The following is a 23,393-nucleotide window of genomic DNA, read 5'->3' as shown; positions in this document are numbered from 1 at the left end:
CAACCAAGGTACGTGCCCCTGACTGGAATTGAACCCAGGACCCTTGGGTCCACAGTCCGATGCTCTATCCACTGAGCCAAACCGGCTAGGGCCAGGTAGATAGTTTTAATTGAGTAAATTTCCCCTTTAAGAAAACCTGCCCTATAGAATACCCTAGTGTGGTTATGGACTATACTTTCCCTTTTGGGGGCAAGGAATTGAGTGATTATTATTATTTTTATGTTTGTATATTTTTGGTTAATCTTCAATTGGGGATATTTTTCCATTGATTTTTAGGGAGAGTAGAAGAGAGAGGTAAAGGTAGGAACATCAATGTGAGAGAAACACATCGATTGGTTGCCTCCTGCACAAGCCTTGATCAGGGAGGAGCTTGCAACCAAGGCACATGCCCTTGACTGGAATCAAACCCGGGACCCTTTGGTCCATAGGCCGACGCTCTGGAGCCAAACCTGCTAGGGCAGAATTGGGTGATTAGATGGCAGGATATATTCTCTTCTGGCGTGTGATGTCTCAATCCATCTAGCTACATTTTGATAATCTTAGAGTTTGCTAAATAGTATTTCTTCTTTTGTTTTTAGGTGATTTGTTTATGACAGTCTTATTTCTGTTTAGGGCTAGGATGTAGGAATGGGCAATAAAATTGAAGGCAGAAACAGGAAGGAACAGTTCTAGTTCTAAACCATCTCAATCTTTCCCTGCCTCCATTCCTCATCCCTACTTTTTTAAAAAGTTGTTACTCCTATCTCAAATAAAGATCATAAAATATTTAATCTTACATAAAATATTTCCTGTGTATATTTACAAGCAAATAACATGACTGTATGATTACAACTATTGTGACATTCTGGAACAGCCAAAACTCTGGAGATAAGAAAAAAAAATCAGCCTTAGCTGGTTTGGCTCTGGCCCGCAGACTGAAGGGTTGTGGGTTGTGGGTTCGATTCCAGTCAAGGGCACCTTGTATCTTGGTTGCAGGCTCCTCCCTGGCCCAGGCCCTGGTCACGGCTTGTATAGGAGGCTACCAATTGATGTGTTTCTGTCACATTGATGTTTCTGTCTTTCCTTCTCTCTTCTACTCTCTCTAAAAATCAATGGAAAATTATCCTCGGGTGAGGATTAACAACAAAAAAAGAGTAAACCCTAAGGTAAATTATGGACTTTGGGGTGATTATGATGTATCAATGTAAGTTCATTCATGGTTAAAAAAATAGTAACACTCTAATGAGTGATAGTTATGATGGGATAGGGATAGACTGCATGTGTGAAGTCAAGGGGGTATATGGTAAATCTCTGTACCTCCCTACTAATTTTGTTGCAAACCTAAAACTGTTCTTAAAAAATAAATAAATAAATAAAAAGTCTCGCCCTGACCAGTTTGGCTCAGTGGTTAGAGTGTCCTGCCTTTGGGACTGAAGGGTCCCAGGTTCGATTCCGGTCAAGGGCATGTACCTTGGTTTTGGGCACATCCCCAGTAGTGGGTGTGCAGGAGGCAGCTGATCGATGTTTCTCTCTCATTGATGTTTCTAACTCTCTATCCCTCTCCCTTCCTCTCTGTAAAAAAATCAATAAAATATATTTTTTACAAAAGTCTTAAAAAAAATGAAAAAGAAGCCTACAATGAGTATTTCTGTGCTGTTTAAACCACAATACTATGTACTGTTTATATTTTTTCTGGGTAACTCAATGTCACTGCAAAGCACTGATTCCTAAATTGTATGGAACTTTTTTGGGCCTATGAGCTTTTGAATTCATGTGTACTTTTTAGTTAGACCTTTATTAGCATACCATATCATTGGGAGGAGGGAGCAAGAAGAGCATGATATACGATTTGAGTTAAGTGCCACTATCGGCTACTGCTGGCAAACAGGAGCTCCACCAAACCATTGTTTGAAGTGAAGAAAGAAAAGTCCTAGCCATTTCTCTCATCAGTGCCAGTGTTGGGAAAGCTCCACCAGCAACATTGTCTCTTCATTAGATGAAGCTGCCTCCCCCACCCCCCACCTGATGATCTCAGTCTTTTCTCACCACCATGCATTCTATATATTCACATGTATTCAGCATTATGTAACTATTAGCTATAAACGATCATATATAGACCATATTTTAAAAATAAATATATATGTGAAGTATAAAAATCTAATCTAATAATAGACAAATATGCAAATTGACCATACCTCCGACACACCCACAAGCCACGCCCACAAGCCACGCCCACCACCCAATCAGAGCGAGTATGCAAATTAACCCAAACCAAGATGGCTACAGCCACAGAGAGCAAGGTTCCCTAGGTAACAGAGGAAGCCAAGCTTTCTGCCAGCCGTTGCAGGCCTAAGCCTCCACTCAAGCTACAAAGTTTCAATTATAGAAGATAAACAAATTCAAACAAATGGCGGCAGAATGGAGCTTGAGAGAGCAGGCCTGGGTTGCCGCCGGCAACAGGGGAAGCAAAGCTTTCCACACACCCTGGCTGGGCCCACCTGCTTAAGGCTACAAAGTTTCAATTATAATCCCAACACAATGGCTGTGGCCTCGGAGGGAGCCCCAGGCTTGGCTTGGCTCCGCTCCAGGCTACAAAGTTTCAATTGTAGAAGGAAAATAAATTCCAGATACCAGGGCCTCCACTTGGGTTACCAGGGGGCGTGGCCGGCCTGCAAACCACCACAGGCCCCTCATTCAGGCCGCCCCACACCCCAAGGGAAACCCCACCTGATCTGGGACGCCCTTCAGGGCAAACCAGCTGGCCCCCACCCCTGTACCAGGCCTCTATCCTATCTAATAAAAGAGTAATATGCAGATTGATCATCACTGCAACACACAATATAGCTGCCCCCATGTGGTCAAAGATCCTGCCCCCATGTGGACACAAGATGGCCACCACAAGATGGCCAGCAGGAGAGGGCAGTTGGGAGGCACCCGGCCTGCAAGGGAGGGCAGTTGTGAGGGATCAGCCCTGCAAGGGAGGGCAGTTGTGAGGGATCAGCCCTGCAAGGTAGGGCAGTTGAGAGGAACCAGGCCTGCAAGAAAGGGCAGTTGGAGGTGATCAACCCTCCAGGAGAGGGCAGTTAGGAGTGACCAGGCCGGCAGAGGAGGGAAGTTGAGGGCAAACAGGCTGGCAGGGGAGCTGTTAGGCATCAATCAGGCTGGCAGCGGAGTGGTTAGGGGGTGATCAGGCTGGCAGGCAGAAGTGGTTAGGGCCAATCAGGAAGGCAGGCAGGCAAGCAGTTGGAAGCCAGCAGTCCTGGATTGTGAGAGGGATGTCCGACTGCCCGTTTAGGCCCGATCCCAGTGGATCGGGCCTAAACGGGCAGTTGGACATCCCTTGAGGGGTCTCATATTGGAGAGGGTACAGGCTGGGCTGAGGGAGAACCCCCCTCCGTGCACGAATTTCGTGCACCGGGCCTCTAGTATATTATATATATTAAAAGACTCTTATTAGGAATAGGAATTATAAATATATGGCCCTAATAATAAAAAATAGGTAAGAAGTTAGGTACGGCAGGGCAGAATTCTGGTCAACAGATGATTTTTTAAAAAATAAATTTTATTGTTCAGATTATTACAATTGTTCCTCTCCTCCCGCCCTCCCCCAATAGCTCCCCTCCACCCGGTTCCCACCCCACCCTCTGCCTTTAGCCCTCCTTCCCCCACTGTCCTCACCCATAGGTGTATGATTTTTATCCAGTCTCTTCCCGAATGCCCCAGACCCCTTTCCCCCAAGAATTGTCAGTCCACTCCCTTTCTATGCCCCTGATTCCATTATATTCACTAGTTTATTCTGTTCATCAGATTTTTTTTATTCACTTGGTTTTTAGATTCACTTGTTGATAGATAAGTATTTGTTGTTCATAATTTTTATCTTTACCTTTTTCTTCTTCCTCTTCTTAAAGAATACCTTTCAGCATTTCATATAATACTGGTTTGGCAGTGATGAACTCCTTTAGCTTTTCCTTATCTGTGAAGCTCTTTATCTGACCTTCAATTCTGAATGATAGCTTTGCTGGGTAAAGTAATCTTGGTTGTAGGTTCTTGCTATTCATCACTTTGAATATTTCTTGTCACTCCCTTCTGGCCTGAATAGTTTCTGTTGAGAAATCAGCTGACAATCGTATGGGTGCTCCCTTGTAGGTAACTATTTTTCTCTTGCTGCTTTTAATATTCTATCTTTGTCTTTTGCTCTTGGCATTTTAATTATGATGAGTCTTGGTGTGGTCCTCTTTGGATTCCTTTTGTTTAGGGTTCTGTGTGCTTCCTGGACTTGTAAGTCTATTTCTTTCACCAGGTTGGGGAAGTTTTCAGTCATTATTTCTTCAAATAGGTTTTCAGTATCTTTCTCTCTCCTTCTGGCACCCCCATAATTCTGATGTTGGTACACTTGAAGTTGTCCCAGAGGCTCCTAACACTATCTTCATATTTTTGGATTCTTTTTTCTTTTTGCTTTTCCAATTGGGTGTTTTTTGCTTCTTTGTATTTCAAATCTTTGACTTGATTCTTGCAATCCTCTAGTCTGCTGTTGGATCTCTGTATATTATTTTTTATTTCAGTCAGTGTATGCTTAATTTCTAGTTGGTCCTTTTTCATATCCTCGAGGGTGTCACTAAATTTATCGGCCTTTTCTAGAAAATTCTTGAAAAACCTTATAACCGTGGTTTTGAACTCTATATCCAGTCATTTGCTTTCCTCCATTTCTTTTATTTGTGACCTATTTCTTTGTCTCTGCATTTTGACTGCTTCCCTGTGTTGATAGAGTGGTTTTGTGTGCTAGGTGTCCTATAGGGCTCAGTGGCTCAGCCTCTCCAGTTACCTGAGGTGGACACTCTTGGTGCACCCCTTTGTGGGCTGTGTGCACAGTCTTGTTGTAGTTAAGCCTTGATTGTTGTTGGTATCACTGGGAGGAATTGACCTCCAGGCCAATTGGCTGTGAGGATCAGCAGTGTCTACAATGGGAGAACTAATGTGCTGGAGACACCCTTATGAGGCAAGACTTGCTTCAGTGGGGCTTTGGTGCTCACTGAGTCTGCCCCCTGAGTGTGTCCCTTATGAATCTGAGGAGTTGTAATCTGGATGGTCCCACTCTGACCCCTGGGTATACTGGCTCTTGGATCTCCAAGGAGGTGTTAATTTAGCCTCTGCCTGAGGCCACCCAGCAGGAGCTACAGAGAAATCTGCAGATTCCTCTTCTTTGTTTGGGTTTTGGAGGTGCCCAAATGAGGCCCAGCTGTGAAGCATTGCAAGCTGCTGTGGGGCCTTGGGCCTTCTTTTAGATGTTCTGGGTCTCTCTGACTCAGCTGCAATTTGTTAGGTAAGTTTAAATTTCAAAGGACCAGGCCATTCATATGCAAAAGCCTCTGCACACAGCTTTGGTGGGGTGGGGTCTCAGGGCAGAACAAACAGCAATGGCTTCCCGTCAGCCCTGCCCTAAGAGGCCCCTGGGTCTCATTGTCCCTCGGTAATCGCTGCAGGCATCTCTGAGAGAAAGCTGCCCTCAAGTTTCGCCTGCTGCCAGACAGTCCAGTTTCTCCCCTTATGAGTCTGGGTCCCCAGAGTCTCGCCCGGAACTGGAGTTCAGAGCAGTCGAGAGCTTTTGTCTCCCTCCCGATTGAAAAAGACAGCCGCGAACTTAGTTGCCAGCCCTCTCCGCGCGCATGCCTCCGTACCTCTGCACTTTACTTCCGCACCTCCTCTGAGTCTCAGTGTACTTTTCTCTTTCCTTCTAGTTGTAGAATTTCCACTCAGCCCGCCTTCCTGTGGTTCTGGATGATGTCCGTTTTGTCTTTTAGTTGTAGTTTTGAAGTGGTTGTGCGAGGCAGCAGTTTCAGGTGTTTACCTATGCCGCCATCTTGGTTTCTCTCCAGATGATTTTTCTGAAGGGTGTGAAGGAGTGGGTTGTCAGGAAGCAGAGAGTTCTGCCATCGTTAGGTTTCTTCATGCAAAGCATAGACAACCTCCTAGGGCACTAGAGAAGTGAGCCTTGCATGTTTCTTGAGAGACTAGCATGCGGAAAGTACAGAAGCAAAAGTCCTCTAAGATACTGCACAGGGCAAGCATTCCTTTGCATACCTGAGTAATGTGGTTTTTTTGGGGGGGAAAGCAGAAGTTCTTCTCAAGGTTTTGACATCTGTTTTTCCAACTCTTCCTTATAATATTTGGTCCTTTTCATAGTGAAATATAATGGGATTTCTCTACATCTTTAAAAACTAAAGTGCCCAGCACTAAATACAGGTGTGATGAGGCTGATGCATAATTCCCCTTCAGTTGTCCACATTTTGCATATGCTGATTGTCATCTGATGCTTATTTCCATACTAAGTTTAGTGTTAACCAGCACCCCTGAATCTTTTTTTTTAAATGATGATACAAGTCTTCATCATCCCATGCTTTTCTGAAATGGCTTTTTTTTTAAGACCAAAGTTCAGAATAGTGTGTTTATGCCAATTAAAATTTACCCTTGGAGATTTTTGCTCATTATTTTAGGTTGTTGGAGCCTTTTTGGAATTTGATTTCACCCTCCAAAGGCAGACTTCGTTATCTCTGGCAGTTCTAGTTATCTATCTACTTGACTATCTTTTCTCTTTTTAGTTTCCAAAATTGTCCTGTTGTTGCCTTTTTTCCATTTGCTTTTCTCAGTGGCAGATTCCAGCTTTTGTTACTTTGATGGATATGTATAGCTAAACTTGAACCTCAGACAGTAGAAAAGCATACATTTGCAAATCCATTAGAGAGTTGTGGTTTACTTAAATCATGTTAAATGTCAAGAACCTTGGTTTCTTTTTCTTTTTTGGACATTTATTAATTTTGATTATTCGGTCTTCTTTTGGTATTTTGGAGCCAATTCATCTGTGTTTTTAGCTTTCTCTAAGCTTTTCTGTATATACTGGAGAAGACACAGCCCAAAGACTATTGCTATAATGCCCAGTAGATAGAATGACCCTAGGGCTAGTCTGTAAGGTGGCTGATTTTCTTGGACCTCAGTTTCCCAACTGCACAATGGAAGACTTTGAGTAACCGGGGGTTTCCACTTGTGCTCTGTGGAGTCCTAAGGAGCCTCAGAGCATACTGCAGGGGGTGAGGGCGATGGATGGCTATAGCTCTCTCTGTTCCCCAGCCCCTTCAATAATAGAAGCTACACTTTATCTTATGTATTCTGTTTAAAGAAAGGGTTCTCAGAGGACATCATGCAGCTTTGATAGTATATATATATATAAATAGATATATACTATCAAAGCTGCATGATGTCCTCTGGGAACCCTTTCTTTCTATCTATATATATATCTATCTATCTGTATATCTATCTATCTATCTATCTCTGAACTTGGAGGCCACCCTCAGGTTTTCATTTGGTAAAGGGGAAGAGAGCCTTATTATGCTGTTTGTCTTTTCTTTCCCAGAAATAACCACACACAAATACACACACCATTAGAAAAGTAATTACCTTACTTTAGTCTTTTACATTATCATTTTAAAGGGCGAAAAACATAAAATAGAAGTAAAGTATCTGTAATTCCATTCTGCAGAGGATAGTGTTCTTAACAGTTTCAGTGTATCTTTTTAGTTAATTTGGTTTGCCCATAATTATATCTACACTTTGTTTTTTAATGAGACCACACTCATTCTAGCAGATTTTATATCCTGTTTTTTTGTTTTCTTTCAATTTCCAACAGTATATTGTGGACATTTTTCTGTGTCACTGTACATCACTCTCTCATCCTTTAATACTTTTGTAGTATTCCTCTGTAGTTCTGATTTGTAACTCTACTGAGTCAGAGTGAATATTCCTTGTTGTGCAACACATGGAATCTGTTTTAAAGTATAACTAGCTTTATTTACATACTAGAGGCCCAGTGCACGAAAGTCCTACACAGGTAGGGTCCTTAGCGGCTGCTGGCTGCTGGCTGGGGGCCTCCCTTCCCCTGGCTGCCTGCTGCCGCCACCGGCCTACCCTCCCTCCCCCAACCCCCACCTCAAGTTGAGGGGACAATTTGCATATTAGGCTTTTATTACTTTTAGATTGCTTCTGGCATACTAGTACTCTTTCTTTCAATAGTTTACTTTTAATTCACTCTTTTTAAAAGTTATGCCAGTGGTTTCTTTCACCAGTTGCTTCCTTTTCCTCTGGTTTAATTACAGATCAAAACCTCAGAGATATTATTACAATCAAGCTACAGATGCAGATAACTCTTTTCTTTTGGGCACTAGCTTTAATTTAATGACCCCTTTACTAGTTACAAGTCTGTCCTTAACAAAATCTTGGCAGCTAGAATTATACTTGACACTTTTATTCCAGTATATTACTGCTGGTGAGAAAGGCAGTTGACTTGTTTGGACCCAAATGAGCTTAGTTCTAAGAGATTAGGAAGGTGGGTGACAGCAGCTTTTGGTGGTTTGACAGCCAGCTGCAGGATGTCTATTGTGGCCAAGACCAATGACTGCTGATAAATGTATATGTTAAGTTACATTTACTACACTTGATCTTAGCCAAAAGGCCGAGAAGCAATGTTAAGTTACATTTAAAGATTCCTTTCCCCTACTGTTATTTAAAACTGTATCAAAGATCACATTGAGAAATGTAGTAAGAAAATATTTTTATTCTTATAGGTTGATTATCGTTATTTTTTGTACAGTGCTCTATACTTTTTCAAATACTTAATTCTAAATGGATGCAACACTTGATAATCATGGGAAAAATTTTTGACAGGAAATATAGTGTAAATGTTATTTAGGGAGGTTTTGTTCTTTTTTTAAAATATATTTTTATTGATTTCAGAGAGGAAGGAAAGGGAGAGAGAGATAGAAACATCAATGATGAGAGAGAATCATTGATTGGCTGCTTCCTGAATGTCCCCTGCTGGGGATCGAGCCCGCAACCTAGGCATGTGCCCTTGACCAGAATCGAACCTGGGACCCTTCAGTCTGCAGACTGACACTTTACCCACTGAGCCAAACCAGGTAGTGCGGGAGGTGTTGTTCTTTAGAAACTTGGGATAGCATATCTTCCCCTCACCTTTAAGTTTAGGGATATCTTGTACAGGTTCAACAAATCTATAATAATAAATGCGTAATATGCTAATTAGACTGGAAGGCCGAACAGCGCAATGACTGTCCAGATGACCTGGACGACCTTCCGGATGAAGCCGGGCGCTGTGACTGCGAGGGCCGAGGCCCTTGCATGAATTTCGTGCATTGGGCCTCTAGTTCTAAAATGAAATTCTACTCTTAGTTTTTAAATGAAGTCATCTTAATTTTGTTTTCAACCACTTTCCAAATTTTATTTATTTCAGTATTGAAACATGTGCTTTTTTGTTTTTCTCTTTCTTTCTTTATGTAGGATTCTAAGATGATTTTTTCCTACTTAATCCTGTGTCTGTAACTTTGAATATATGCTATCCTAAATTTAATTTTGCATGTAGTTCAAGATACAGTTTATTTTATAGATTGCTCACAAAGTAATTATGGGTATTTTTATTTATTTATTTATTTTTGGTGAGGGATTACAAATTTATTCAATCATCCGCACACCAGGTGGCTGGGCCTGGATGGCCCCAGCCTAATTATGGGGATTTTAATTTTTGAGTGGGTACTATTCAGAATTTAAATGTTTGACACTTTTGAAGTATTTATGCGTAGGGATAATTATTATACAATTTAGAAAGGAGGGTTTTTTTAAAAAAAATTTGTTATTTATATTACAAAATCCCTGGGTACTATTTATCTTTGTCTTAAAATGTATTTCATGCATTCTTTCTGACTAATTTAGGGAGTTCTAACTTCTCATTTATTCAACAAATGAATTTGAGTGATTATTGTGAGCCTTAAACAGTTCTAGGTTCTGGGAGTAAAGCATTGAATAAAACAGAAAAATCTTTACCCTGATGAACTTTATGTGGGGTTGAGAAAACAGATAAACAGAAAAACAAATACTACATCAGGAGGTAATGAGTGTTGTGGGGAAAATACCGTTAGTTTGAGATTATCTCCATACTGTTCAGAAAATTAATCCTCAAAAATACTAAGACTGTGCCCTAACTGGTTTGGCTCAGTGGATAGAGTGTTGGCCCTTGGACTGAAGGGTCCCGGGTTCATTTCCGGTCAAAGGCACCTACCTCTATCCTCAGCCCTGGTCTGGCTGGTGTGGGAGGCAGCTAGTTGATATTTCTCTCTCTCTGTCTTCCCCCTCCCTTCCACTCTCTTTAAAAATCAATGGAAAGTATCCTTGGGTGAGGATTTAACAACAGAAAATACTAAGGCAACAAATGGAAACCTGGGTTGGATATATAATGGACTTTTGATTATTGATTGATGTGTAATTTAAATAAAATTATTATCTATTCCCTTTCATACTCCTCTTTCAATTTCACAGTTGTGTTAATAATTCTTAGTGTGGTTCTATTTATTGTTGCTTAAAATAATACCTTCCATGGTGCTTTACAGTTAAAAAAATTTTTTCACATCACATTTTTAAAGTGGCCATAGCATAATAGTTATGGTTGAATCATATGAAATTGCTGATATTTGACTATTTTGAACCTACAAAAAGCAATTTCATATTGTTCAGTCTAAGTACTATTCTATACCTACTTTTAAAATTAAAATGTGAACATGTTTTGTAAATTGTAAAGCACTGTGCACATTGTCAAGATTTAAATAGTTTCTGAAAGCCTCCATTTGTGATTTCCTCATATAGTAAGGCTAATAATAAATAATGCCTCATTGAGTTGTGAGGGTTACATGAGATTATACATACAGAAGTGTTTAGAAAAGCACCCCGCACTACCTGTTCGCTTTTACTAGCATTATTATTTTCAGTTTTGCAGATGACGAAATGGAAGCTCTTAGAAATTTTATGATCCCCTCTCCCAAGATTATGCAACTAGAAAACTAGGCATTTCTGATTCCAAGTCTGGCTTTTTTCTGCTTATACTTCACCTATATCTTATGAAAAGATGGAAAGAAAAGAAAAAAAAGAAGAAAGACTATTTGTATAGTAATTTACAGAGCTCATTCTTGAATCTCTGTAACATAGTTACTTTAATTTACATAGTTAACCTTGTTTTCCTGTACTGTTTTGACATTAATAAAGAAAAATGTTTGACAGAAATTTGTAAACTGAGATATGATAGGTACTTGTGACTTAGTGTATATTATTTCCTTAAAAAAGGTACTAGTGGTACTTTTATAACTGATTTGTTGAGAAATTAATGTACCTAAATAATAAATATTAACCTCAGTATTTCTAAGAATATTAGTACAGTTTTAAAAAATATATATTTTTATTGATTTCAGAGAGAAGATAGAGATAGAAATATCAATGATGAGAGAGAATCATTGATGAACTGCCTCCTGCACCTACACACACACACACTGGGGATTGAGCCTGCAACCCTGGACATTGCTCTGACTAGGAATCGTGACCTCCTGGTTCATACATCAATGCTCAACCACTGAGCCATGCTGGCCAGGCAATGTAAGCACAGTTTTTAATTATATTTTTTAAAAAGGAGTAAAAATAAATGTTAAAAGCTATTAAAAATAGTTTTAAAAAGCAGTTTTAAAGCATCAAAAAGCAGTTAAAAAATAATACTGAAGCCAATTCACAACCTCCTACTCAACATTTCTACATGGCTAACTAATGGGCATCTCAATTGTTCCTTTGACATTCATTCCCATTTCAGTAAATAGCTGTTATGTTCTTCCAGTTGCTCAAATCAGAAACCTTGGAGTCGCCTGGCTGGTGTGGCTCAGTGGTTGAGATTCGACCTATGAACTAGGAGGTCACGGTTTGACTCTCTCTCCCTCTCTGACATCAATAAAAATATATTTTTAAAAAACACACAAAACACCTTGGCGTCATTCTTTTTAAAATATATATATTTTTATTAATTTCAGAGAGGAAGGAAGAGAGAGAGAGGTAGAAACATCAGTGATGAGAGAGAATCATTGATTGGCTACCTCCTGAGGATCAAGCCCGCAACCCAGGGCATGTGCCCTTGACTGGGATCGAACCTGGGACCCTTTAGTCTGCAGGTCGACGCTCTATTCACTGAGCCAAACTGCCTAGGTCTAGAGTCATTCTTGACTCCTCTCTTTCATTGTACCACCCTGCATCCAAATCATCAGGAAATCCTGGCAGCTTTACCCTCAACACATGCAAAATCTAACTTCTCACCTTCTATCTCCACTTATGCTACTCTGGTCCAGGCCATGCTCATCTTTCAGTAGCCTTTTAATTGGTTTTCCTCTTTCCACCCTGTCTCTCCCTTCAGCCTGCCTTTTAAAATGTAAGCCAGAAAATTCTGTATTTCTCTCCTGCTCAAAAACTTTCAAAGAATTCCCTTCTCATTCAGAGTAAAATCCAAGGATCTTAATGTATCCTTCAAGGTCCCACAAGCCTGACCCTGACTAATCTCTGACCTCATCTGCCTTTCCTCCCCTAGCTTAGGGTGCTTCAGGTCCTGGGGACATTTTGCCAATCCTTGGTCACACCTTCCTCAGCATCTTTGCATTTGCTGTTCCTGGTGCCTGGATACTCTTCCCCAAGTATATTATGTGTCTCCCTCACTTCCTGCAGTTCTGAGGTCAACTTGTCAGAAAGGCATTCCTTGACCAATCCCCCCCTCCCTACTCTCCCTTCCTTCTTCCTAACATGTTATATATATATATATATATATATATATATATATAAATACTAGAGGGCCGATGCACGAAATTTGTGTAAGAGTAGGCCTGCCTTCCCCCAGCTGCTGGCACCGGCTTCCCTCTGGCACCCTGGACTTGGGCTTCTCTTGCAGCCCAGGCTTCGTCTGGAAAGACATTTGGTCTAATTAGCATATTACGCTTTTATTTTGTTTATTGTTTATCTCCCTCTGATAGGATGTAAAATCCAAGAAGGCAGGGACTTTTTGTTGTTCACTGCTGTCTCCTCTGTATCAATATTTGACACACAGAAAGTGATTATTATGTATATTGAATGAATGTGAATGTGGTAGCTCTTTTGGCAAGGCATTATTATCTCAACTCTTCTTTCACTGCATTAATATTGTTGATTTCTACAATACCATGTAGAAATGGCCTACTATCTCATGATTTCTTTCGCTTTTCCTTCTAATGTCCTCTCACTCTTTTTCACATGTTTTTTTTCCCCATATATATATATATATATATATATATATATATATATATCCCTTTGAACAATCCCCAAGTTTCCTTGCTTCTTTTATTGTCCTCCTTTACATAATATTCCAGGTCAGTTTTATTCATGCTCTATGATTTCATTACCATCCCTTGTTGACAATTCCCAAATTTACACTTGCACCACAGCTCCAGATCTAGGTGTCTGTTCAGACAGCTAGCGTGAGTATTGTCACACTGTCTTTTCTCTGCACATCTGCTCTTTTACTATTCCTGGCTTTGATTAATGACCCACTCACTAACCCAAGCAGAAACGTGGGAGTTGTCTTGCAGTTACCTTTCCCTCACTGTTCACATCCAATTGTTCACTGAGTTCTTTCCATTTTACCTAAATATTTCACATATGCTTTTCCCATCCCCACCATTGGTGCTCCCTCATGGACCATTGAATTAGTTACCTGACTGGGTAGACTCAGTCCTTCCCAGGCCATTTGTCTAGAACGTTTGCAGAATGCTACTCATCACCTTTAGCAATGCTTCCATCCTGCAGCCCAGAGCGGGAAGGGTGGCCAGGAGTTGTACAGAGGGCTTTTGTGATCTATGGGTTATCTGTCAGCTGAGTAGATAATAGTGTCTCTCAAAAGTATTGCTTACTAGTTTTCAAAAGAAAACCCCACAAAACACCAATTTATTACATACCCTTTTATTATCTTTTTCTGAATAAATTCAACTGTCATGGAATAGAGGTTTATTTTTTGTGTTTTTTAAATTTGTTTTGGTTGTTATAAAGGGATCTTCATAATATTAAGTATCACTGAGCTAGAAGATAAAATAAAAATAACTGCATAGCATATAAGACCCCACCATCTGACCTCCTGCAAGCAGAACCTCTAGTGCACTCCATGCTTGATCATAATGCCACTCAGTTTCCTCTGTTCCTAATACTTCCACTCCACCCCTCTCAAATAGCTACTCTATAAAATATTTCCTGACCGGAATAAACTCCAGACCCCTTTCCAAGGCCTACATGTAGAGGCCTTACATGATTTTTCCAATGTTGTCTCCTTCCCACCTCCCTCTTTTCACCAGGCTCTTCCCATGGCTGCCTTCTCATCCACTCAAATCACAAATCAAATATTTCATCAGAAACCATTCCCCCCTCCTGCCACTGTTTTATTATATGGCCTTATTTTATTTCTGCATAGTACATGTCACTTCCTGAAATGTCTTGCTTATGGTTCCCACCACCAGAATGGAAGTTCTTAAGGTTAAGGACTCTGCCTTATTTGCTCATCACTAGGTATCTTGTCCTAGAACCTGGCCCCCAGTAAAGGTTCATTGACTGATTGGATTACTTACCCTCTCCCTATAATTATCTTCCTTAGCCTTTATTCATTGCATTGCAGTCTTTGTTGCTATTAGAATTTGCAACCTGTGGTGCTGGACCAAGCAAGCGTAAATGAGTGAGGCAGTCCAGGAGTGGACATCCTAAAGAGAACTTGTTCTGCTCCCCCGAACCAGTGAGTTGTTGCCAACCTGAAATGATAATGATTAGCATTTATTGGGGAGGGGCACTCTGCTGAGTGTTTTACTTAATATTTCATTTCATTTCATTTAATCTTCATATCAGCACTATGAGGAAGGAATTAATACATTACCACTAGTTTATAAATGGGAAACAGACACAGAGAAGTTAAGTAACATGAAACTAGCAAAATGGCAGAACTGGCTCCGGATCCCAAGCTCTTAACAGTACTTACTGCTTCCTGGTGTTCCCACATCTTTCTGACTTTTCAAGAGAAGTCAGAAATTTAGAACTTCTATGCTAAATGTCAGTAGTCCACATTCAAAAACCAAACACATAAAAAACAGTGTGGACCAAACAAAACAGGTATGAGGTGCCGCTTTGGTTTACATGGTTTTTCTTTGACCAGACCTGCGGCTGCTTTTAGTTCTACCCTTATAATCTGGCACTCAAGTGCTAGATGGATGGTTGTGTGAACAAACTCAACTAATCATTTCCTCTTCTGCCTGCCTTCCGTTTCTATAATATGTTGCAGTTATACAATGCTTTCATATACATTGTTTAACTTTTTAAAAATAAAATAGCCCCAACTAATACTGCTACTACCACACTGTATGTGTGTGTTCCTTTGCTCTTAGTTTCACAGTGGGTCAGAGGGAGTAAGACACAGGAAGTAAACCATAAAATGATGAGTGTTAGGCTCCCGTCTCATCTGTATTACTATTGCTGTTGCCACTGATCTTCTTATGCTCCACTCCATGTGTGAGAAAGCATGCTTTTAAACAATCAGCATTACTTATTTTAAATTAATGAATACACTATCCTATCCATATATTGTGCAAAATTTGTGGAAAATAGAGCACTGTAAATACAGAGGTTTTGGTTGTTAGATCTTGACTCTTCTGCATATACTTGATTTCCAGTGATTGGCCTTCATTTTTGTGTGTTTTTTATTTCTAAGTTTATATAAATAATAATTTATGTAAGTAATTTACAAATAATAGGGACTTTCATACTATTTAAAATAATTTTTATAAAGTAGTATAATGATTGCAATCATAAAAGTTGTATGCACAATTCTCTATTTTCCTAAAAGTCAGCTCCTTGTCTTTTTTGTTGTTAATCCTCACCTGAGGATTTTTTTCCCCATTGATTTTTTTTTTTTTTTGAGAGAGTAGAAGTGAGGGGGAGAGACAGTGAGAGAGACACATTGTTTGGTTGCCTCCCACACACACCCTGTCTAGGGCCAGGGATCAAGCCTGCAATAGAGGTATTCTTTTTTAAAAAATATATATTTTATTGATTTTTTACAGAGAGGAAGGGAGAGGGATAGAGAGTCAGAAACATCGATGAGAGAGAAACATCGATCAGCTGCCTCCTGCACACCCCCTACTGGGGATGTGCCCGCAACCAAGGTACATGCCCTTGACCGGAATCGAACCTGGGACCCTTGAGTCCGCAGGCCGACGCTCTATCCATTGAGCCAAACCGGTTTCGGCAATAGAGGTATTCTTGACCTTGACCGGAATCGAACCTGAGACCCTTCAGTCTATGGGCAGATGCTCTAACTACTGAGAAAAACTGGCTAGGGCATCCTTGACCTTTTTTTGTTGTTGTTAAACAATTTTGTTCCCTTTGTATCTACTGAAAGTGCGAGTGGGTAATTAGCTAAACTATTTGTTATGGATGAAGAAAAACATGAAATCAGTTGACTGCCCTGATGTTCACAGAAGACTGTAGCTTCAAAAAGGTTGTTTTGGGAATTTCATGAATTGCATTTGTTCCTATAGTGGGGAAGCATGCTGTCAGGACCCTCAGTTTGTAGGAACCAGTCCTCAAAGTAGCTATGTCCTCTAAGACTGTGATGGTGGGGGGAGCAGGAGACATGTAATAGGGACTAGGATGGGTGACTGCAGGTGCAGTTTGAAAAATCAATTCAATGTGCATATTATTTTATTAGAGGCACGGTGCACGCAGCGCGGGGGCGGGGGAGGGGGGTCCCTTCAGTCCAGCCTGCACCCTCTCCAACCTGGGACCCCTCAGGGGATGTCCGACTGCCCTATCACAATCCTGGACCACTGGCTCCTAATCGCTCGCCTGCCTGCCTTGTTGCCCTAACTGCCCCCCTTGCCGCCTGGTCGCCCCATGCAGCCTGCTTGTTCAGTCGCCCCATGCAGCCTGCTTGTTCAGTCGTGTGGTCATCCCTCATTAACCCTGCTGGCCTGGTCGCTCCATGCAGCCTGCTTGTTCAGTCATTTGGTTGTCCTTCACTAACGCCCCTGCCGGCCTGGTCACCCCACGCAGCCTGCTTGTTCAGTCGTTTGGTCATCCCTCACTAACCCCCCTGCCGGCCTGGTTGCCCCACACAGCCTGCTTGTTCAGTCATTTGGTTGTCCTTCACTAACCCACCTACTGGCCTGGTCATAGGCAGCCATCTTGTGAGGGTCAATTTGCATATTACCTCTTTATTATATAGGATAATCCTAATTCACTGGACCCTCAGTAAAACCCAAATTTTGGCTTAAAGACATGCACATGATAGTGTAGGATAGCAGTTAAGAAGTCTAAGCCAATAATGGTTATAGAGACTGTGCTTTAGGACAGAGTGGGTGGGTCTGTGATGGAGAAGATGGAGTACTTGATTGGAAGGCATGAGATGTGGGCTCAAGTTTTGGTTTTGCCACAACTAGAGATGTGACTTTGGTTAACAGTCTTTCTAGGTCTCAACTTAATCTGTACAATGAAATCAGACTATTTGTCTCCAAGGTCTTAGGTATTTTAAATTTGCCTCTTGTTAAAGTAAAGATCTGGAGGCAGTTGGGTCTGACTAGTTTTCAGGATAAGAGGATATAGTTAGGGAAGCCTAAGTGAATAGTTACAGATTTTTTAGGCAGCCTTCATCAGGATATTATTTGTGCTTCTTAACAAATCACAAAGAAGAAAGAGAGCCTTTGATGAAAAAATCTTATTTCCTGCCTCATCTCTTTCCTTCCCATCCTTAGTCCCTACAGTCCAGAGTCAACCTTTAAAAACTATTTTACTATTTCTGTTTTTAGCTTCTCGTGGAGTTAATTCCATGAGACTTCACAATTAATATGTGTAAACTTCTGTTCCTTATTTATCAACAGAATTTTCACTTTAGATCAACAGTATCTGAACTTTTTATATGAAAAATAAGAATTTAACTGATTTAACTGACATTTTTCTACCCTCTCTTTTCTCCATCTCCCTTTTTTGATATTTATATTCTTTTTAATAGTCTTTTATGACTTTTCTTTATAATTTTAAATGGTAAACTGTTATTAAAAAATTTTTTTTTAGAATTTTTATAAGCCTTTATTTGAGCCAAACTGAGAACAATGTTGGGGAGCAAGATCTCAGGTGCTCCTAAACTTTTATATTTTGATCCATCAACTTTCAATATAGTCTCAACTTGTAATTTTGTAAAATGAGGTTATAAGTGCACCTACTTCCCTCTTTCTATATTTCACTTTCTAGGAACTATCCTTTTATTGTCAAGGTTAAGACTTTTATTCTGCCCTCTGTCCACCACTAAGTATTATGTCTTTGTCTTTATGTTTAGATTGCTGTTTTTACTGCATTGCCTTTCTATGCTTGCCATAATAGCAAGTCCAGATCATAACTGTATGATTACTCAAAGTTTTATGGCCTTTTAACGCTAAGGAAATAGTGGGTATGTGTAAATGAAGACTTAGCTTAGTAAACCATTCATTTACTCATTTAAGTGACAGATGTTTATTAAATAACAGAATTACTTCAGTGCTGTTTATAATAGTGAAAAATTGAAAACAACCTAAATGAGTGACTTTTGGGAATTAGTAAAATAAGTACGGTATACTTTTACAGGGAATGCTCTGTAAACATTTAAAAAATGATGTGAACATTTTAATTATTTATCACATTAAAATATTTATAAAATAGCATATACACTGTAGCCTCACTTTGTTTTAAACAACAGCCAACACTATATAAGAAACTTGGTGGGTGGAGGGGGAGGCTAGACCCATAATGTATACACCAAATTGTTAACTTCGTAATGTGGCCATCTTGGGTGGTGGTTTATGTTTCTTTTTTGTTTTTTCTTACTTGTATTTTCTCAGTTATTCAAAAAGAACATGTGTCACTTCTATGATAATAAAACTTTTAAACTAAAAATAAAAAAATTAGAGTTGCCAGTCAGTTTTTCTTGGAATGTTAGTGCTAAAATAAACTAGCAGTATCTGATAAGAATTCAGTAAATATTTGTGGAATGAGAGGAAGATAGAATCATAGAGATTTATAGATTAGTAGTATTGACTCTTATACCTTCATAATTTTATCCAGAGACAATTTCAGTTATCTCAGAAGAGAAAAATCATGCATTGAACTGTCTGCCAGAACCTAAGAAAAAGCCTTAACTGAACGTTGGTTGTGTAATGACAGATCCGGCAGGATTGAGGCCCACTATAGAAGCAGGCAGCAATGCTATATTTCACAGTAAGCAGATCTGAATAAAAGTGTCCTTTGTGCTTGTCTGAGACTGAGGGGTGGGACTTGTGGCAATTTATGTTATTTTTTCTTAATGGAAATTGAGGCAGCCTCTAATCCTGCTATCACATGACAACTACTTATTTGATTTTTGTTAATTTGGGGAGCAGCTGTGGACAAATGATTTTTCTGCAAAAAGAGCCAGCTGCATTCTGACCCATTTGCACATTAATGCCTGGGTTTACTAAACTTCCTATCCATCATGTTTTAATACAGGGATGGCTTCAGCAGCTCACCTGCTTTTTATTGATATTTGTAGCTGTTAATAAGTATCTGAATATTTGAGGATGTACTTTCCAATCCTTTTTATCATTGCCATTAACATTAATTAGGTACCTTCTCAATTCAGGGTACTGTGCCAGATATACCAGGTTTGTAAGCTGTAAGGTATTGTTCAGTGTGGATAGAGTAGTTTTCTCTTTAACAGTTGGGTCAACATTAGCCTATTGTCAGCTGACTAGATTGCAGTGCAAAGAAAGAATCTGCCCTGGCTAGTGTGGCTCGGTTGGCTGAGCATCATCCCATGCACCAAAAGGACGCCTGTTAGAGTCCTGGTTTCAGGCACATGTTTCAGGCTCAGTCCTCAGTAGGGGGTGTACAGGAGGCAGCCAATTGATGTTTCTCTTTTGCATTGATGTTTCTCCCCCCCCTGCCTTCATGCCCCACAGGTGTAATAAAAAAAGAAAGAAAATAATCTGGTGTAGAGGCAGCCAAGGGCTGTGTTCCTTTGGTTCCCAGACTTCTGAGTCTGCTGTCTGGGTGTTCTTGATGCCCCCTTACTAAGCTGTGTGCTTTTATAAGCTGTTGCCTCTGTTTATGGTTTTCTTCTTCAATTCTGGCACCTGGCTGAAGATCTCTGTCTTCTCCTTTATGCTATCTATTTGATGTCTTTCCCTCTCAGTTCTCCCTTAGCCTTGGTGATTATCACTAGAATATATGTGTGTGTTTTCCTTTTGTAAATGGCAAAAGCTTTCTTATTTAACTTTATTAATTTGTACTTATTTTTTAAAATATTTTTATTGATTTCAGAGAGAAAGGGAGAGAGAAAGAAATATCAATGATGAGAGAGAATCATGGATTGGCTGCCTCCTGCACACCTCACACTGGGGATCGAGCCTGCAACCCAGACATGTATCCTGACTGGGAACCGAACCGTGACCTCCTGGTTCATAGGTCGATGCTCAACCACTGAGCCACACCATCTGGGCTGCACTTATTTTATTTTTTAAAATATATTTTATTTTTACAGAGAGGAAGGGAGAGGGAGAGAGAAACATCGAGAGAGAGAAACATCGATGAGAGAGAAACATCCATCAGCTGCCTCCTGCACACCCCCTACTGGGGATGTGCCCGCAACCAAGGTACATGCCCTTGACTGGAATTGAACCTGGGACCCTGGAGTCTGCAGGCTGACACTGTATCCACCGAGCCAAACCAGTGAGGGCTGCACTTATTTTTTAAAGCTCATATAACCCAGGGACTTAAGAAACACAATTAGGGAATTGGGTCAGTAGGGTCTTCTACAATGAGTAAAAGAAAGCTTTACCTTTCTTTATTGTGAACACCAGTGGGGCATGGGAGAGACAGTGACAGTCCTTCTGTCTTTGCAATGTTGAATTTTCACACTGGACAGATTGATCTGAATTATTGTGTGAACCTACCCTATTGGAAATTTCTTTAGCAATGATATATAATGGCCTGTGATTAGAAGCAAGTCATTTCAAAACTTAAAAATAAAATGTAGAACTACACTGTTCACTGTGGGAGCTACAACCATATGTGACCATTTAAATTAAAATTAACTAAAACTAGCCCTCGCCAGTTTGGCTCAGTGGATAGAGTGTGGGCCCACAGACTGAAGGGTTCAGGTCCAGTTCTGGTCAAGCTCTGGTTGGGGAGCATGAGATGTGTCTCTTTCACATCTATGTTTCTCTGTCTCCCCCTCTCCCTTCCACTCTCTCTAAAAATCAATGGAAAAATATCTTTGGATGAGGATTAAAAAACAACAACAAGTAAAATTAACTAAAACTAAGTAAGATTAAATTTTTTATTCCTTTAGTCATAGTTGTCACATTTCATGTGGTCAGTAGCCACATGTGGTTTTTGGCTATTGTTTTGGACAGTATAAATTTAGAACATGTCTGTTATCACAGAAATTTAGATCAGTGCTGATCTAAAACCTTTAGAAGAATTGATGTATTTTAAAGCATTTGGTGAAGTAGATTCACTTATTTTATATGGAAGGATGTTTGTTCCAGTTGAATTTGATGTAACCTGAAATTCCCTGTGCTTTCTTTATATTTTTTGTTGTTGTGGCACCCTCTAGTGTTTCATCTGTAGTATAGCTATATCATGAAATAATCTTTTTATGATTTGAGTCTAAGAACATTGAAATATTTTAGAAAATTTTGTCTGTATATGCAGTTTTCTAGGGAGGAGATCTGTAGCTTTCACATATCCTCAAAAAGGTCCATAATTTGGAAAAGATCAAGAACTACCTTTTGACATCTAATATGCTCAAAACTCCTAGTTTGTGATCTTATTAACATTTTTTCCCCCCAATGTAAAACTAAATCATGTAACTTTCCTTTGGGCATTTCTATGCTTTACCTATCCTTTTATGTGGAATAATAACAACAACAACAACAGGTTACACTTAATCTGACACTTATTATATACCATATTTCATTTTAAGCCCTTGTACATATATGATCCTCACAATAATTCTTTTTTTTAAAAATATATCTTATTGATTTTTTACAGAGAGGGAGAGAGAGTTAGAAACATCGATGAGAGAGAAACATCAATCAGCTGCCTCCTGCACACCCCTTACTGGGGATGTACCCACAACCAAGGTACATGCCCTTGACCGGAATCGAACCTGGGACCCTTGAGTCCACAGGCCGACACTCTATCCACTGAGCCAAACTGGTTAGGGCCTCACAATAATTCTTAAGTAGGTTCTGTTATTCTTCCCATTTGTGTGACGATAAAACTAAGGCATAGAAAAGTGAAACTTGTCTGAGGTGCTAGTGAGTGGCAGGGCAAGGATATGAACCCAATACTCTGACTCCCTGCTGTAGAAATAAGAATAACCTTTAAGCAGGTATGGAGACTACATACCCTTGTACACGTTGGATCCAGTTATATAATAAGAAAAAATAATAACTCTAAATTGCTGCAAGCCACACTGGAAATTAGAATTAATACCCATTATTGAATTTCAAGTAGATGTGCCTAGATCTGCATAGTCTGCCAAGAACTTAGAGTGATAGCCCTGGCGAGGTGCCTCCGTTAGTTGGAACATCATCCCATACACGAAAAGATTGCGGGTTTGATCCCCAGTTGGGGTGCAGTTTGGAGGCAACCAATCGATGTCTCTCTCTCTCAAAATCAATAAACATATCCCGGGAGAGGATTTAAAATTTTAAGAATATACATGTATACTTTACTTTTTTAAAATATTTTTATTGATTTTAGAGAGGAAGGGAGAGGGAGAGAGAAACATCAATGATGGGAGAGAATCATTGATCAGCTGTCTCCTGCATGCCCCCTACTGGGGATCGAGCCCACAACCCAGGCATGTGCCCTTGACCAGTATCGAATCCAGGACCCTTCAGTCCGCAGGCCAACGACACTCTAGCTACTGAGCCAAACCAGCTAGGGCATATATTTTAAAAAAGAAATTAGAATGATAGACCAACACTGCCATTGCTACCACATATTCTTTAGTTTATTCAAGCACCTAATCTAGTCAATTCATTGAAGTAGATGACAAATATTTTTGTGACTGTTATTGCTATTTCTGTAAAAATACATTTATTATATTACTGTGATAGCAGGTTTAAGGTTTACTGGAATTAGTTAGACTTATTATTAAGTACTTTACTTAAAGCATAGGTAAGATAGACTCAAAGAGATAGTCTGTGTTTATTGTCTGTACCTTCTTCTCACTTCTAAGTGTCCTATTTCTCTTTCTCTTTTAAATCAATTTGTCTTTTTTTAAAATATATTTTTTCATTTGTTTCAGAAAGGAAGGGAGAGAGATAGAAACATCAATGATAAAAAAGAGAAACTCCCTGTGCTTTCCTACACTCGCCCTATTGAGGATCAAGCCCACAACCCGGGCATGTGCCCTGACCAGGAATTAAACCATGACCTCCTGGTTCATAGGTCAACACTCAACCACTGAGCCACAC

At 40.0% G+C, this 23,393-nt stretch overlaps 1 protein-coding gene and 1 pseudogene across 4 annotated transcripts in view; one reads left to right on the top strand and one right to left on the bottom strand.

The window, feature by feature from the left end:
* The window catches only part of NRF1 (nuclear respiratory factor 1), a 131,100-nt gene that overhangs the window by 19,168 nt on the left and 88,539 nt on the right, over nucleotides 1–23,393 (top strand). The gene's annotated exons all lie outside the window — the stretch shown is intronic.
* LOC114227263 (U2 spliceosomal RNA) lies at nucleotides 8,372–8,491 on the bottom strand (annotated as a pseudogene).

Source organism: Eptesicus fuscus, chromosome 14 (assembly GCF_027574615.1).
Source record: "Eptesicus fuscus isolate TK198812 chromosome 14, DD_ASM_mEF_20220401, whole genome shotgun sequence".
Classification (NCBI taxonomy): domain Eukaryota; kingdom Metazoa; phylum Chordata; class Mammalia; order Chiroptera; family Vespertilionidae; genus Eptesicus; species Eptesicus fuscus.
The sequence above is the reverse complement of the archived record's forward strand: the minus strand, read 5'-3'. Positions and strand labels throughout refer to the sequence as shown.